Below are 6,000 nucleotides of genomic sequence, written 5' to 3'. Positions count from 1 at the left end.
AAACCTAACATAAGCCTTCTTTTGTATGTCAAGGGCACAAATGGTGTATCCCTTTTTTAATTGGTGAGGATTTGGTTGCTAGAAAATTGTAGGGAAGGAAGTTAAAAAAATAATCAATGAGCTGACTGCAGGTGTCCTTTCATATTGAATAAATGAGAAGGAGGGTTTGGATGTTGTTTTTTATCTTGGTGGAGGTACCTTTTATGTTTCTATTATGTAAATCTCTAGTGGTATGTTTGAGGTAAGTATGTTGCTTTGACTCTTCCTTTGTCTTGATTTAGCTATTCTCTATGATATCTATAATTCAACTCTTATAATCTATGTATCTTTTAATGAGAAGAAATTTTACGTATGGTAGAAAATATTATTATTTCCTTGGACTTTCACAAGCTCATGAAACACTTATATCATGGTCACACTTATCTTTACATCATTTTCAGCTCTGTCCTTCAAGTCTCTTCAAACTACCCTTATTTGTACTATTCAAAACCTTCTAGTTGTGCCCGTGACTTGTCTTTACATGATTGTGTATCCTTATGAATGAATATGGACAATGAAAATATCATATCTCTTCTTGAATATAAGTTTTCAATCCCAAACTAGATGTAATGGTCTTAGGTTGTCAGCTTAAAAGTTTACATATGATCCATTGCTTTTTTCATTTTGTACATATGCATTATCCATGTTATAGCCCTAACTTGTGATTCCCTCTCCGTTAAGATTACTAGACCATTTGAGAAAGTTTTCAGCCTGATTTATAGTGTGGTTCTTCAAATACAAGACCAAACCCTTCCTTACCCTAGTCTTGGGCGCTTCACTAGCTAGGCAATATTATATCATGTGCATTTATATTGGGGGATTTAATGCCCCAAAATGAGGGTACGATATATTTGTTATCAATGAAAATAGGGGGTGTTTTAGTTCAAGCTATTAAAAAATACAATATTTGGCAAAATAAGGGGGGCTTTTAATTTTGGCTCTGTATTGGGAGGGGGTGATAAAAAAGGAGTTTAGGGCAATATTTTTTGAAAATAGGGCGATTCTTTAGAATGCCATGAATGCACATGCTATAACCCAAGTTAACTAAGTGAATCCCTTGTGACCCTAGATATCCAAAAGAAAGACTAAAGCCTTTGGTACCCATCTTCTCCATAGATATAAATTGCTTCAATTGAGAAAGGAACATCCAATTAATCTTGTCATATGGACCATGCATCCTTGAGTTATATTACACAACTGTTAAAATAATTATGAATGATCCTTTTCTCAATGTTTTTCAACATTATATACAATCCAACATATGTGGATCACATTCCCATCTTCCTTGTTGCAGCTATCAAAAGCAATCGATATAATTTTCTAGTCAAATTGAGACTAGCCAAAACCTATAAACATGCAAATTCAAGGATGTTCATGGATTTGACCTAACGTGTTCCATTGGACTTTAAATACAAAATCTTTACCTAGTTAGTTGGGAAATTCTTTAACTTATATCACTCTTTCTTGAAAACTTGCAAATACATTCATGAATCTTATTGCCAGTTTTCCTCTCAATATTTCTCCGAAGGCTACCCCTTCTACTTGTCTAATTGGAAAATCATTCCGATGGAATGATCTATGAAGCTTAAAAAGTCAAGTTCCTTGTATAATATAATCCACAATTAGATAACATTCTTAACATTGATAAATACAAGATTATCTTTTAGTTGTAGTGGTAAAAACACTAGAGAATTTTCTAGCATGTCTTCCCTCTCATGTTTATAGACTTTCCATAGACATCTCAAGCTACTCTATTATGTCGCACATCTTGTTAATGATTTTGGTGCTCATTATGGATTTGTCATTCAATGGTTGAGGTGAATTTATCTATAGTATGTTTTTTGACTTGGTAGTGGCTATAAAATAGGATATCTCTATGGTGTAGAGAGTACTAAATAGCCTTATGAATTTTTTCTTTTGTTTTCAATTTAAAACTTGTATTGTTCAGGCTATGAGGATGACCATCTACATCATGTTTGTTTTATGGTGGGAATAATTGAAACCTAACATAAGCCTTATTTTGTAGGTCGACGCCACAAATGGTGATACATTTTTGGGTGGTGAAAATTTTGACAATGCCTTGTTGCAATATTTAGTTAACGATTTAAGGGGCTTGTTGACTCTGGTATCACACCTGTCACTTGCAATTGTATAAAAATTTCCATATCCTTTCAACAAATCCATCTTATGCATATCCACAATTATGGTTTCAAAAACTTGTCCATTTATGGAATTGTTACACAATTTATAATTCCTAAATCATAATTACCAAGTACTCTTGTAGTTGGTTTTAGTTTTTAAAACATGATATTTTTGCATGGGTGATATAAAGCCTTTAGAGAGATAACTTTTTTGTTGTTGTTTTTAGTGTGTGCACTTTGCTGCATCATTTATTTTATGTCAAAATGATGTTCAAAATTTATGATTCACAAGACTATGCTTTATGCTACTTTTTTGAATCTTTTGATTAGAGACTTTGGATGCTCCATGCTTAAAATTTATTATGACAAGTGAAATCAAGTCATGTTATGTTGGGAGGGTTTGTAGATACGTTATCTGATATTGCGTTCTTTTCTCTGGTCTAAATATTTGTACACTTTTGTTTCTTTAGTGTCATTCAAGTGTGTTTATATATATAAAAGCACTAAACAAATGTAAGAGTTTACCTTACCAAATACTTGTTTAGTATTAAAGGTTGGGGATTCACATCCCATGGATAGCTTGGCTCATTTATATTTTATGCTTTGTATTTTATTGGTTATTCATTTTTTTATTTTCCACTCACCCCCTTTGTGTAAGATATTCAAGTACCAAAATCTTTTTCAAGAAACAAGGAAATAACATCTTTTGATGTTATTGCTTATATTCTCTCATTCTACTAGATATATTTTTAAAAATTATCAATTTTTTTTGTAGATTTAGTCTATATACAACAAAATTGATATCTTCCATAGGTAAAAGATTATAATTATGTATTCTATTAGCCACAAATCTACAATGAATGCTAATAGTAACAAATATTTATGCTTGACTATTTATTGGTAGGTAGAATAATAGGTCAATATTAAAAACTATGTTCCAAATACTATACTCAAGACTCAACTAGCAATGCTTTGACTTACCATGATGTCTAATTTCATGTATACACAAACATATCACACAACACAAATACCAATACTATTTGTCTAGTATCTGGTAGGAACTTCGCCACTCTGTAGCTCATGTTTATCTTGATGTGGGTAAGTTGAGTATGATGTAATGTGTAAGAAGGAATTAAGATTGACCAAGAACTTGAGATTTATATCCCTAAATCTGTTCCTCCTACCAATGCTTGCAAATAATCAATAGGAAACATAATGCAAAAAGATCCCAATTGGGTAACGAATCTCGTAACGGATTTTGGACAAATAAATTAAGGCCCAAGTCTATCTCAAATTTAATTAGTTTAGAGATAGTGTGAGAAAATTCCATAGTGGAGCTTCATGTATAAGTTGATGATAGAACCACTGGAGCCAATATTGATCTACAAGTAAAACAACTATTACACAAAAGGGATCAAGAAAAAATAATATGCTCTATAACAACCTGAGAATTTTGCATCATTTCACACATAATGATAGATATAAAATTATAATTATTAAATGAATCCTTATAATAGGAATCATGAAACCCTAGATGCAAACCTTAATGCTAAAATTAGGAGAACAAGAGAAAAACATGAGGAGCTAAATAAAGCTCAACAATAACTAAACTAAAGCAAGAAAATAAAATTCTAGACAAGAAAAAGAACCTAAGTTTAGCCTAAGTGAAAAAGAAATTAAAGAACCTAATTAATTAAATAATTAGATAATTTTCCTAATTACTCCAACACCCCCCCTTAAGATTGTTGGCATTAGGTTGTCATTGATGTCAACCGATAAGGAATGGCCACCGGTAAGTAAGTAGCGATGTCAAACAGTATGAATGATGGAGTGTGTAAGTAGACAGAAAAAGGTATGTTACCAGTACACATGAAGTGCAACCTCTACTGGTAAAGCAGGATGACTTGTAAGAAAGCAAATAATAATAGAGGGATGTGATCACTGGTATACAAAGAGAAGTGCAACATCACTGATAAATAGTCTTAGTGGATGGACCAATGTGTTTTGATTGTGTTTGATGGAAGGCCAAGTGGATCCACAAACAGAGGAGATGTTAACAAGTATGAAGGTCCATCGATGAGGTTAGGTTATACCAGTAAGGTGCATTGATCCGATAGTGAGTCTTGGTTGGTGAAGGATGTCAAACCGACATAGAAGACTAAAGATTATGCCAAAGTGACTTTGTAGTGTGAGCAGAGGTGGATGTTGACAAGGATGATAGGTAGACACCAGGTGGTGAGCACACAAAGGTCGGTGAAGTGTTTATCAACATGGTAATTGATTAGTAGGTTGATATTAATGGAGAAATCGCACATCATGGGATGATGGTAGGATGTTGCACCTAGAGGGAAACTGAGTGGCAAGGTAATTGAAGTGATCTTGCAGGATGATCTAATCCTTGTGCTCGTTGGCTGAAGGAAAAAACTGAGCCATTAATGGTGATTGATAGAGCAATGCCAAAAAGCATGTTGCAGACATCTAAAAATAGACAACGCACATTGGAAGGAGAGGAGAAGATGGTGTTGTTTGATTTGATGCAGGTCTTCATTCGAGGAGATGAGATCCAATCAAATTTGATGCGGATTCAGTGCCTAGTGGAAAACCCTAGTGTGCCACCATTTTAATGTTTCTTTTGGCGGGAAGCTTCAGACATAACTATGTGGACTAAAAACTGAAGTAGATGATGTTGGATGCCAGTTGTGAGGGAAGTCAGTGTGTGTGCAAGCAGAGAGAAATCAATTTGAGAGATTACATTGAGAATCAGAGTGTTGGTGTGTTAGCAGGGTGAACTGGTAAGAGGTCTTTACCGGCAGTGATAGAGTAACTAGTGAGCTATTTTACTCTTACCAGTCAAGTGTACTGGTAGAGAGTGAATTGGTAGAAAGGCATATGAGAGTGGTACTATTTAGGGTGAGGTTCATAGAAAGCGAAGAAACAGAGAGAGTGACCGGCTCGTGATCAGAGAGAGAAATTGCATAATTGGTAGTGGAAGAACTGGTGAAACAAAGAAGGTGAGTAACTGGTAGACAAAATTTGATCAGGTGTTGCAAAACTCATTTGCAACAAGGTGCTATTATTGTATCAAGTTGCATTTCATTATATTACACCGAGTTGGTTCTTGGTGTAGGAGTTGGTGCTCCTTTGGGTTGGTGCCCATGAACAACAGGGGCTGGTGCTCCTTGGGTTGGTACCCTAAATCAGCAAGGGTTGGTGCTCCTTGGGTTGGTTCCCTAAAAGTTGTAATTAGTGTTTTCATTGTGAGGTTGGATTGGAGTAGTAGACTCCAGCAACATTTCTCACTAATGTTTTTCCCATATTGGGTTTTCCTCATACATTTGGTGTTGTGAGTTATGCATTTGTGTGTTTTCCTTATTGATATCCTATCATATCTTACTAGTTTGATTGCTAAGTGCTTAGGTTGTTAACCGATACTCAAAGCTTGATTTAAAAGGTAAATATTTCTTATGAACACTTATTCACCCCCCCCTTAGCGGTACATTGAGTTCAACAATTAGTATCAAAGCATAGGTTCCCAGTCAGATAAGATTTCTCTAGCTTGGGTAGATTTTGGTCTTAGAACACAATGTCAAGAAATGAGTCCTCCTCCTCTTCTAAAGCTCCCATGTTTGATGGAGCCAACTATGCATTTTGGTGTAGACGAATAAAAACATATTTTTCCTCTTTAGGATTTGATGTTTGAATGTCTGTAAAGAATGGGTATACTGTCCCTAGTGTTCTTCCCACTGATCCAGATACTAAGAAGGAGTATGAGAAAAATGTAAAGGATAAACATGCTATTCTCAGTGGGATGTCAAATAAT

The sequence above is a fragment of the Cryptomeria japonica genome, chromosome 5, assembly GCF_030272615.1.
Source record: "Cryptomeria japonica chromosome 5, Sugi_1.0, whole genome shotgun sequence".
Taxonomy (NCBI): domain Eukaryota; kingdom Viridiplantae; phylum Streptophyta; class Pinopsida; order Cupressales; family Cupressaceae; genus Cryptomeria; species Cryptomeria japonica.
Note: the sequence above shows the minus strand (reverse complement) of the source record.